We start from the raw sequence: 12,903 nt of genomic DNA on the forward strand, positions 1-12,903 counted from the left end.
AAGTTTAGTTGTCCCGTAGCAACGTACAGACACGCTACCTAGTATACAACTAAAAGAGAGATGGTTTGGTCCACCGGTGTTTCCACTACTACACAAATCATATTTTCAGGCATCTTCTTCTCTCCCTTTTTTAAGAGACGGCTAGGGACGAATCTAAAAAAAACAACTTCTCCCATTATCTTTCTTCTCTAGCCCCTCTTTCCAAGCTTTTTTATAGACCAGGAGGGCGTAGGAGGGGTTTCATGCACAATCACTGCAACATGACTCATTGCACGAGACATTTATAAATGCCTTCAAAACTTGTCAAAATGCTCTCGAAAACTTTTTAGGCACTCTAAAAAATGCCTCCTATAAGCTGGACGCAAAAGAGCTTTTGTGGCATTTTTCAGAATGCCTTTTAATATCAATATATAGGCGTTTTCTAGATGCCTAAAATACTTGTTAGAGGCGTGGCCATCAAGCATTGATGGAGGCGTTATTAAAAATGCCTCCAAAACCAAGTTATCCATGCTGAATTGCTAGCAATATCAAATCGGAACAATCCATTCAAGAATGAGCCAATGACAGCAAAAGTTAACACTCCACATCCAAACATTTAAATGGTCCAGACATACATAGTTATATTCATAACCAGACACAATCAATAAGGTAGAAAAATAATCAAATATCCATGTCCAAATGATGTTCCTCATTTTTTTCATCATATTTCATTTATAAAATATCTAAATATTTCAAATATGCATATGTAAATTTAAATATTTTTGTTCTTTTTACCATAGTTCATTTTTTTTGCAAAGGATAGGCAAATTAGACTAAGATACGAGTTACCTTGAGCGGGGGTCCTCCCCCAAGCTAATTCTTCACTCATTGTCGACGGTTGGGGTCATACCCCTGTGAGCGGAAGTAGGCCAGGATGTGAGTTTGGCCTTGTCGCATGTGAGAAGTGATCATCACCTTGGTGCTACCATTGGTTGACGTCGGCGGCGTGTTGGTCCACTAGTAGAGAACAGACTTTCCGTTTTTTGCTTTAGTCTTGGCCGGATTTCGGTCCGGGACTAATTGGAGAAGTAGTCCCGGTTGGAGCCACCAACCGGGACTATAGGTCTCGCTGCCCTTTTGTTCCGGTTGGTGGGTCCAACCGGGACTAGAGGATTACCTTTTAATCTCGGCAGGCTCCACCAACCGGGACTAAATATCCCCACTATATGTCATGCTTCCACGGTCCCCCTGCCCAAGCCATCCAATTCAATTGTTGCTCTCAGCTGTGCTTGTGTGTTCTTGCTTGGGTGAGTAAGTTCTTTACTCTCGGCCGGCTAGCTCTTGAGAAGATCTTCAATCCTCCATTCATTCTACTTTCTAAAGGTTAGCAACTTTATCTTCTAATCTTTTATTGTTAATAATGTAGCTCATTTCATGGTTCAGAAATAAAAAGAGAAATTTATGGTTTTTTAGATTAGAAATAATAATGGTGCATTTTTTATACATCATTTCCGTAACCTTAAACATTTGTAATGATTTCTAGATCTTTGTTACCAACATTAGTTCCTGATGAGAGTTAATAATCGTTAAAATAAATTGTGTGCCAACAAGTAGGGTGCAAAATGGTTGCAAAATATGTTTAAGTTTAATACTTGGCACATATTAATCTTGACACATTTTATATATGTTTCTCTAATATATTGCATGGTATTTATATGTGTTTCTATATTTATTTGGAAGTTTTTTTTTCAGTTTTAGGTATGATGAATAGCGATGGACTTCCCCTGCCACGGGAACTAGGTTTCCACCCTGGCGCTCTACCATTCGTGCCACCGCCAGATAGGGCCGTTCCACGTTTCCCAAATCCATCTATAGTATGGAATATTTTCACCATCTAAGTTTTGCATGCTAATATGATTATTGCATATATACATTCATTCATAATATGATTGTTGCATATGTCATAGACTATATGCCCCATAAAGTGGCTGGAATCAGCACTATTCTTGCTCGGTGTTGGCGGTCCTTATTGACCAAATTCGACCTCCAAATAAGATACAAACAAAGGATAAACTAGCATGATTACACACATATGTTATTTAGATTGGCATATTTCCACATGTATTGGAAGATCAATGTTTTGCAGGACACATACATGCAATACATAGAAATAGAGTCAAAATGAGCAACCGGAGAAAGCGCAAATGAGCAAAAGAAGGAGAAGCCCACCTACTTGAAGAACTTGGGCCCAAAACCTACATGGATGTAGCCCAGGCCCAACACACAGCCCGCTAGGCAAAGGCGGTGCGGGGAGGCGCCACCCAGGAAGCGCCCAGTTCAATACTGTGATGCATTGTTTACAGAGACTTCAGTGAATTGACTATCATGTGCCTGATTTCTCGTACTTCAAGATGCAAGCTTTACGTGAGCATAATTTGTATGTGGTGCAAGTAAGCGAAAGGATGGCGAGAGTCAACCAAATGGATGTGGTAAGTCGTGTACGCTATCAGAGTCATGTTTATTTATTGTTGTTATTATATGACCGCTCTCTGATATTTTTTGTTTCTCCGCTTGTAGATTTTGCTCCATGATTTTATCTATGCTACATGTGGCTTGCAGGCCATTCTAGAGCAAGCTATTCGGCGACTGGGGTACGCCTAGGACTACGATGGACCCCTAGGCTAGTATACCACCCAAGGACACCAGTTATGCGTGAAAATTACTCAGAACAGAGCCATCAATAGTCTGGCAGTAGGTTACATCTATGTGCGACCATGTCCTCAGCGTTGTGAGGCAAGAGAGAGTGCATTAATGTGGGCGTTGAATTACATAGAAATGAGTGTATGTAATACATGTAAACACATTAGGAAAGGAGAAATAGAATTAGAAATGGAGAAATAGAAATAGAAAAGAAGAAAGGAAAGAGGCCCGGCCAACCAAAGCCAGCCCAGCAGCAGCCGGCCCAACCAGCCCTCGTGCACGCGCGCACGCCCGCGGCCGCCGCAGGCCCAGCTCGTGCCTCGGCCTAGCAGCGCCCGCCCCGCGCCCCCTCTGCACAACGCTGATGGGTGGACCCCCGAGGCACGCCTGTCATCCCTTTCCTTTCCACTCTCCCTCTGCCTTTTCCCCCGCCGCGATGCTGGCGTTTAGCCGAGGATGGCAAAGGCCATCCTGGCCGTCCCCATCCCCCACCGCCTCAAGTGCACTGTAGATGGCCGCCAAGTCGACAAACCGCGCCACCCCAGCCTACCCCAGCTGGTGCCCGCGTGCCGTGACGTCGCACGCCACGACCCGCGCCCCTACTACCACCGTACCACCCCTTGACCGGCCGCCACTCCAAATTGGATGCGCCAAGCACCCCCGCGCCCTCGTCGAGCCCCAAAACCCTAGCCTGGAAGTCGTGATCACCCTACACGTGTCCCCAAGCTCTCCGCCGCCGTCCGCCGCCCACCATGGGTGAGCTCGGGCTATAAAAGCCCCGAGCCCAGCGCCCTAGCTTCTCCCATCCACCTCGTCGCCACTCGGTGGCTACACCCGCACCACTCCAAGCCAAGAGGAAGGCCGAGGAGGAGAAGGAAGGAGGCGCCACCAAACCAGAGCCACTACCGGAGCTGGAAACGACGCCCCGATCGACTACACTGGCGCAGCAGCTCGGCACGGCCCTGCACCGCCTCGCCACTACACTGACCCGCCACCGCACTGCTACCCTGGACCTCACGAGCCCTACGGTGAGCCCCTGCCCTGCTCTGTCCTTCATCGGCATGCATGCCATGGCCGCCGCCGTGTTCTCCCTACCTGGGAGGCTCAAAAGGTGGAACCTTTGGCCATCACCGAGCACCGCGCACACACGTACACGCCTAACGGCCACAACGCAGCGACGACGAGCCACCTGGGCTCGGGAATGCTCACGCCGGCGACGTCTTGGTCCCCGGACTTCTTCCTCGCTGCTGCTCTCCACTTCATCGCCGGCCAACTCGCGTTGGTACTGCTCCCCGTGTATCTGTGAGAACCATATCCGTGCTTCTCCTTTCTATCTTGCACCTATAATCTAGCATCTTGTTTATCATTTCTTTCCTTGGCTAATAACCTGGTACAGAACATATGAGCGTGCATGCATAGGCAAAGTCCAGAATCTTTTCCTATGTCATGCATAGGCTGTTTGAGTTGCCGATCCTTTGACCAATATATCTTCAATAAAATAATCATGTACGGGCCCTGCACACCACTAGTAATTTTGTACTAGTACGTACTGGTTTCATCCATGATTCCTACGTGCCGTGGACATTGAAAAGTACACAAGAAATAAAGTTCATCTTATACACCCTTCCGATGTCGTTCTTGTATCATGTTGATAGCATATATGAGTTGTTTTTCTACAACAGAAGAATTCTAGTATATCCATATAAATATCCCTATAGCAATCTATCCTTTGATCCTTGGCCTTAATGAAATTTATCTCACTGTTCATCAATGCCACTATTCATGCTATCCTTGATATCCGGTCATAATTCTCATTTTATGATTTAATTTATTTCTAAAAATGTTTAGTTTATTTAAAATGTGTACACTTTCAGTCCATAAAATTTCAAAAGTTCATATATTTTAAACTGTAGCTCCCGTTTAGGTGGTTTTTGCGCTCACGTGATCATAGAAATAAGGCCTACGCGTTAGTAACCATTTTAATTGTTGTTTCTCATGTATGGTGTACTGTTTGTAGGAATTGTTTAATATGCTTTGTTCCGTTGTTGACGTCGACCATCTAAGAAGAGTTTATCAGGTTGATCGAAAAGTAAAGATCGTCTGTCTGAACAGCATTCTGAAGGTCTGAAGGCAAATGCCCTTGACCATACTTGCACCTACTTTATTTTATTTTGAGTTAGTGTAGTTAGACCATTAGTTGCATGCAGAGTCTAAACTTGAATCCCATGTTAGGGTTTACTAGAAATTCATATATCATCCTTCAAACCTGAGTTGGTCGGGATTAGTTTCATGCTTAGCTTTGCAGTCAGGGTTGGTTTGGGTAATTCAGCTAAAATTTGCTTAATGAAGTTGATATGTGGCAAAGTTGGAAACTTTACGAGATCATGGTTATGGGTTGGTGAATCTGAGCAGGACGGAAAGATTGGTAGGATGGTTATTTGGTTTTGATATACTTTGGTTTCTTGGGTTGGTGCCCGTACCTGCTCTAGATTCTAAGGACCGGTTCTCAAAGCCTATAACCCGGCTTAACAGCGCAACCATGAGGTCTGGATGGGCTGGACCTGGCTAATTAATTAGTTTCCTCCAAGTTCTGGTTTACATCGGGTCAGTTTGTGTGACACAAGAGGGGGCTTCTACAGTGGTGTTGGTACCCACTGTTAGCGGTGAAACCTTAGTGGAGGTGTAAAATAGTCTTGGAGGGGCTTTGTAAAGGCCTTGTAGTGTGACCCCGCTAAGCACCTAGGTAGTGTGAAGCGTGATGGGGAAACACGACTTGTGGTGAAAGTGTGCAACCTCTGCAGAGTGTAAAACTGATATATCAGCCATGCTCACGGTCAAGAGTTGGCCTGGACTTTTTCGTGATTAGTGGATCTCTATGGTTGAGGATGGATGGTTCAGATGGAGCTTGGATGGAATCCAAGTGTGGTGATGGTTTGGTTCTCTGAGGAGATTATGGTTTCACCTAGTAAATAGGTGCTAAGGATTTAAGGTAAACTAGGATGTGTCGCTTAAGCGCTTGTGTCAAACCTTGTAAGCCTTTCCTTGTGTTGGCCGTTATGTCATACTTTCATACACTTGCGGAGTACATTTTGATGTACTCACCTTTCTCTTTGCCCCCCTTGCTACCCCACCTAGCTGTTCGGAATAGAAGATGGAGTTTCTAGAAGATGGAGTTTCCTAAAGACGGTGTCGATGCTAGGCTGGTGTACCCCCGGTCAGTTGCCTACGGGGATGGAGACCCTGCTCTGCTGGAACTCTGATGTAATTTTGTGTTTAGACCCTCTGGTCATTTTTTATTAATGTTATATTTTTGTAATAAACACTGCTTTGTATCACTATATTGTCGTCGCATGTATGAATAAACATATCCTAGCATACATGTGATGTGCATTCGGTTTTATACTTTAAAACTGGGTGTGACAACTAGTTTCCCCTGGAGACCGATCTGTTGGACTTCGAGGGGTTTCGGCCCCTTGACTGGGACTTAGATGGAGCTGTGGCCTTAGAATCAAGGCATTGTTTTGTTTGGTCAGCCAGGGCCTAGGCTTGTTTTATGACAGTCGCCAGTGGTGACCCATCGTTAGCCTGGCCCCCATGGTGTTCAGGAGCGTTCTGATCTGGATGTTATCTTCCAGGACCGTTCGGAAGTTGAAACTTAGGTTCCTTGCGGTAAAGGACGATGTATTGAGCACCATGTGTGGTGGGACAATGTTCAGCGTCGGTGCAGCGCTAAGACGTGGTGGCTGATGTGTTGCCGATGACCTGGTATCAAGTACCTGCTCATCATGGGTTGCCATGTAAATACGGCGACTCTCATAAGGGTCGATCTCGCCATCCGAGCCCTCGTAGTCTAGGTAGAGTTGGGCAGCTTGGTCGGCTTTTTTCCCTTCGGTTGGCTGTCCCTAGGAGACAAAAACCTCCTGGCCAGCACGGCTTAGATTGGAATCTTCAATCCCAGTCAACCTGAGGTTGAAACCTCCTTGGTGCTCGAAAACCAAACTTCCAAAGTGTATGGTTGGTGCCACGTAGAGGGATGGTGAACAGATCTGACAGAACAACTGGAAGTCGCCGACAATCTCAGGTTTAGCGGAGCTTGGCAAGACAACGGCGTCGGAAGCCGTCGAATCTAGGTACCAAACTCTATTGATGATAGAAGTGATCAATCTTCGTGCGGGATTCCCCTACCTGGCACACCTCTGTCGGTGTTTTTGACCTGTACATATTTGGTTCTTGGGGAACCCCGCTTGGTGCAAAGATCAATCACAGATGGAGATGAGATTTATACTGGTTTGGGCCCCCAGGAAGCGAGTAAAAGCCTTGTCCAGTTGCTACTGCTTGTATTCTGTATTTGGCGAGATAACAAGTACAATGTGGCTATGCCTATGAGAGATTCAATGATTACAACATGGGTCTACCCAGCTATTTATTTCCAAGATCAACTTCTCCTACAAGCTAAGAAGTTGTGCCCTAGTTGGAGTCTTGGCGTAATCCTGACACCGTGTGCCCTTGGGTCTTCTCTGATTCAGACTCCGCGCTCGGCAAATCCTGTGGTCAGGGTACCCGGGTGTATAGCACCGTCATTTGTGAACTGATGTCCTAACACAAGCGGTACATAGATTGCATACTAAAGGTACTGATCTCTACAAATTTACATAACCAAAATGAATATAATTACTACATCCGTCCGATTGGTAGCCAATGTGGCACTCCTTCTTGCAAGGCAAAGTGAATATAACTACTACATCTTTCGAATTTGTAGCCAATGCACCATGGAAACCCTCTTCTTCAGCTCTTATCCACTATAGGCAAATTGTTGAAAAGCACTCAGACTCCACAACCTACACAAAGCAGCAAATTAATAATATTCATCATAGCATTCCTTTAGTTTATTACCAAGCCAAAATTGTCCTATATATAGAATCAAAACAACTCCCTACATGAACAAAGGTATGTCGTAACAACGAAATACAGTAAATGCACCTTTACGGCTCTGCTAGTGACTCCATGAACAAGGGAACAAAAGGAAGATAGTAAGGCCTATTCATATGGAGAAGGCCTCTTGGTCTATGAAAACAAATGACACGAGCATGGATGACATGAACCTTTCTATGGTCCATGTCATATGCAATCAGTGTTCTATCCTCCCCAACAAAGAAAATCAAATTACATTCTGGGTGAACTGTAATCACTCTGTAGTCCGTATCACAAAGCTTAGAACCAATGTCAATATTGTTATGTCCAAACAACTTTTGTGTGCTCACAACATGCTTCAATCTCCATTTAGTAGTACCATAGTCTTCCAGTATCCACACTAGAAGCTAGGACATATTATAAAAATCAGCACAACACGAACACAGGTGATGCTGAGCTTGATGGATGGACATTTCAGCACCACGTGGTTTAGGAATTGTCCTCCATGTCTTTCCCTCCATATCCACAACAACTATCATAGTGTAGTCAAGCATGTGCATAAAACCATTAAGAAAAACACTTCTCAATTTTTGAATGTAGTACAATACCCTCGCCCCATTTAGATTCCTTAAAGATCCATGCTGCAGTTTTAGATGAGTAGATCTCCACACCTACGCACGCACCCTCCTCCTACACAAATTCAATCACAAGGAAGTGTGAGGACATTGTCGGATTGAAACCCAAGCGAGCCTGACCAATAGAACGGATGCTATGTGGCAGTACAAGCCATTTCTCAGTCACCAGATTGCAAACAACATAGCAACATAATCCATCAGGCCCAACACACTAGCAGAGGATCAGGCCACTGCAGCAATCTAAGACCAGGACTTTGTCAAAGGGGAAGGTCAAGAAGGAAAAAGGAGGGTTGTTCACCGGTAATGCTGGTGAAGTGGCGCTTGCTGTTCCACCAGCTTCCATAGAAGAAGCCAACGACAGTCTAGGAAATCTTCTTACAGTGGTCTGAGTCAGAGATGACACGCTTCTAAGAGCGGCAGACAAACTTGCAGCAGCACAAGGACCGAATGGGGAGGCGGCTGAGGATGTTGACAAGCACATCGTCTGTGAGGCTGCCCACTGCGTTTCTCTTGTTGGGGGCCTCCTTCGTCTAGAAGAGCCAGGACACCACTTGCCAAAGAGATGAGGCTACCCTGTCATGGAATTGCATCAATAAACAACATTACTAACAAGATGAGTTTTGACGAGAACGGACGGTGATGGAAGTAAGGGATTATTACACTTCCCTTTGGATCTAGTGGCGGTGAGCACGAGTGGCAACGCTGGTGATAGCAGTAGCTCGGTCACCTATGGATCTATGTGGGAAGCCGATGATTTGCACGGGCATGGAGCAAGAGCTGTCCCGCTGGTGAGTGGTGGCTTGCAAAGAGGTGAGTACGGCTTGTGTCACCGCTGAGTAGTGGTGACTAGGAGTGGCGCTAAGGAACAACAACAATGAGGACCAGAAAAGGTATGTGTGTGGGGGGCAGGGGGAGAGGTGGGTTGTGGGTGGGCTGCATAACTTTTATGAGCCGCGGGAATCGAAATTTCATCAGAACTTTGTAATTCCGCGCGGGAGGGCTCAAACGCGGAATTGGAAATTTTGCAACAAAGCGGGGGTGAATGCACGGTACCATCACCGGTGGCTAGGTCCTATTACCACCCAGAGACCTTAGTATGATATAGTGACAAACAATAAGGCACATAGATTTAACGTTTACCATGTATACATTGAAACAAAGCCAAACTGCGCACTTAGAAAACTAAGGAAAGCACAATGCCAGTACTCGGATTGAAAGGAATCAAACTTGAGTTCGATGATGAACAATAAGGCACATAGATTAAGCCCCTTTGGAACATAGGAATAGGAAAAACATATAGGATTGGAGTTGCATGTCACTTGCAATACAATAGGAATTGAAAATGCAGGAGAGTCTCTACTGGCCAATCCTTTGTTCCAAAGGGCCACATAGGAAAAATTCCTATAGGTTTAGAATCCTACAAAATTCCTTCATGAATCCTTTGTTCCAAAGGAGGCCGAACATTGAAAGAAAGCACAATGCCAGTACTCAGATTCAAAGGAATCCAACTTGAGTTCCATACATTCATACCGAATAAGTATGTCGACACTACCAAGCTAACAAGCATGCAAAAGCTAAAAAGACGTTCATATGTACATCATTAGTTGCATAATTAATCATTCTCCATGCAGATCCTAGTCGACCTCCATTGGATCGTTGTGAATCTCCATAAGATCCTACAGAACCTAGTCCACCTCCACGGGATCATTGTCAATCTCCATGTCATCCCGAGCATTCACCTCCACAACCCTGTCCACATCCATTGGTGCACTTTCATCTAGCTCATCGTCTTTGTCCACAAATCACTGATTGGGTGAACCAATATTGAGGATAATAAGGCTCACAAGCTATACTCCACGGCGATAAAAGGCTAGAAACTCCAAAATGAGAAGATGCATTTTTATCTGCACATCAAAGAAAAGTACTGTAGCTAGATACCAACACATATACAGTCGACAGGCGGACACATTCAATTAACAGTTCAACCCGAATAATAGTTCAATGATTATGCAGTACTCATACATACTAACTGGGAGGCTTCAGTACATAGTGTATGTACATATAAACTTCATTAACATAAAAGTTTCCCAAATTCTAAGAGTTAATTTGGGTACTCAATTGGTTGAGGCGGTCCTAAAACCTAGAGGTAGTGAACGATAGCGAAGATGATAGCATTTCCGTCCACATCCACAGTGTTTCTATGAAGCATTGACACTTTCTGTGTAGTCCTGCAAAGCACAAAAATATCTCCACAAACAGGGTCTTCAACGATTCTTGTGAAATTTTGTGGTCCGAGAAGGTGACGAACAACAGCTTCAATAATCAACCGTCGCTCTGGTGAATACGTCATCCCAAGTAGCAAACAGCCTCTGCTGGGCTCCTAGTGCCACCCCTAGCTGCCAAAAGGCAAGGCTACTCGCATGGTAATGGCTTTTTCTAAAGTAAGACATCTATTGCAATGAAGAAATTCCAAATATGAATAAAACTGATATGCAACCAAAAACCAATTAGAACCAAATGCAAACAGGGGGGTAACCGAATCCATCTAACCTTCATGGGGCGTTGTCTAGAATGACAATGCAAGGTGCACGAGGCAGGGCAACCAGCATAGTACAGGTGACAGGTCAGAATGAAGATGCAACAATGGGTGGGGAGAACTAAGCGCTTCGGAGTGGGGTTTTTTAGTTGGTCGAACCGCCGCCAAGGCGCCGACAGGGGCCGAGGCGAGATGGGAAATGGCCCGGGTGATTCTAGGTTTTTTGCAAAGCGCATAGTCTAGATTTGATTGGCAGGGACATCAGATGGCACGAGATAACTTACATGGTGTCCGTATTAATCTAACCATTGCCACGCTAACACATCCATATATTACGGTGATTCTCAGCGGTTGAACAACTAAGTACAAGATAGTTTTTTTGTCGAATAGGAGACAGTGGCTTCATTACTTCATTACCAAAGATTGATTACTCGGACTACAAATTTTCTTCATCATTAGAAAAGATAGATACATTTTGGACCGAGTATATGATTGTACTCATTCAGGAACATAATTAGTAGACCTAAAGTATTAAACCTATTCAATCTAAATTGGATCCTCTCTTCCAGTGCGAGGATCATGGTCACCTCGGTCGCTTGGGAGGAGGCTCATCATTGTCATCGTCGTCCTCCTCCTCCTCCTCCTCCTCGTCCTCCTCCTCTTCCTTGAGGCCCTCCTCGTCGTAGCTCCAGGGAGGACTCCCATCAGAAGAGACAATGTCGTTGGAGGAGTCATCTGATGAGGTTGACATTAGCTCGACCTCAACCTTGTTGGAGGATGAGTCATTACTGGGAAGGCTCAAGGGGTTGTCCGACATAGTTCTAGTCAGATGGAAGAAGTGGATGAACAAGGAAGAGGGCTGGTTTCAGAGAGCAGCGGGCTTCAAGAATATTGAGAGCGGTGGAAGTAATTGTGATGCGATGGTGTTGGTAGTTGGGACATTATATTACTCAACACGCTCACGCTGAATTTACCGCTAGTAGACCAAACGATCGTTTAGGGCCACCGGTCATAAGCCTATCGTAGTCGGCGCGGAGTTCCATACGACTGAGAGATTGTAACCCTGATAGCACCGACGCATCGATGGTTCAACCGTCCGTGCTAGGAGTTTCATATGTCGGTTTGATTCCTTTCCAGGCCTCGCTATGGATCCAACCGACGATGGAAGAATCGCACCGTCGCTTCTGTATTCTACAGCAGTGAAAGCGGAGATGGTGATCGCTCAATATGTAGTTGTTATCACTCCACATCCAAACATTTAAATGGTCCAAACATACATAGTTATATTCATAACCAGACATAATCAATAAGGTAGAAACATAATCAAATATCCATGTCCAAATGATGTTCCTCATTTTTTTCATCATATTTCATTTTTAAAATATCTAAATATTTCAAATATGTATATGTAAATTTAAATATTTTCTTCTTTTTACCATATTTCATTTTTTGCAAAGGATAGGCAAACTAGACTAAGATACGAGTTACCTTGAGCGGGGGTCCTCCCCCAAGCACTGTTCGCCTAAACGGTCGTTTAGCCCGTTTAAACACCGTGTAAATGCTACATGGTGGTCCGCTGTTTCCGTTTAATCACCCATTTACCCCGTTTAATTGGCCGTTTAGCCCGTTTAATGGGACGTTTTGCCCAAATAATGGCTAAATGGTAGGTGACCGACTGTTTACCGTTTAGTGTTTAGGAAAACACTGCCCCCAAGCGAATTCTTCATTCACTATCGACGGTTGGGGTCATACCCTTGGGCGCTGAAGTAGGCCAGGATGTGAGTTTGGCCTTATCGCAAGTGAGGCAAGTGATCATCAGCTTGGTGCTACCATTGGTTGATGTCATTGGTGTGTTAGTCCACTAGTAGAGAACAGACTTTCCATTTTTGGCTTTAGTCTCGGCCGGATTTTGGCCCGGGACTAATTGGAGAAGTAGTCCCGGTTGGAACCACCAACCGGGACTAAAATCACCATCCCAATGGCTTGTGCCCGAGGCTTTTGTAGGAGGAGACTTTAGTCCTGGTTGATGGCTCCAACCAGGACTAAAGGTAGCCATTTAGTCCCAGTTGGTCGCTCCCTTTTGTTCTGGTTGGTGGGTCCAACCAAAACTAGAGGATTACCTTTTAATCCCGACAGGCTCCA

General features: G+C 45.0%; 1 pseudogene; it reads right to left on the reverse strand.

Annotated features, from left to right (window-relative positions):
- Positions 1–7,661: 7,661 nt before the first annotated feature.
- LOC136503660 (uncharacterized) lies at positions 7,662–11,578 on the reverse strand (annotated as a pseudogene).
- Positions 11,579–12,903: the final 1,325 nt, after the last annotated feature.

The sequence above is a fragment of the Miscanthus floridulus genome, chromosome 14 (assembly GCF_019320115.1).
Source record: "Miscanthus floridulus cultivar M001 chromosome 14, ASM1932011v1, whole genome shotgun sequence".
NCBI classification, from domain to species: domain Eukaryota; kingdom Viridiplantae; phylum Streptophyta; class Magnoliopsida; order Poales; family Poaceae; genus Miscanthus; species Miscanthus floridulus.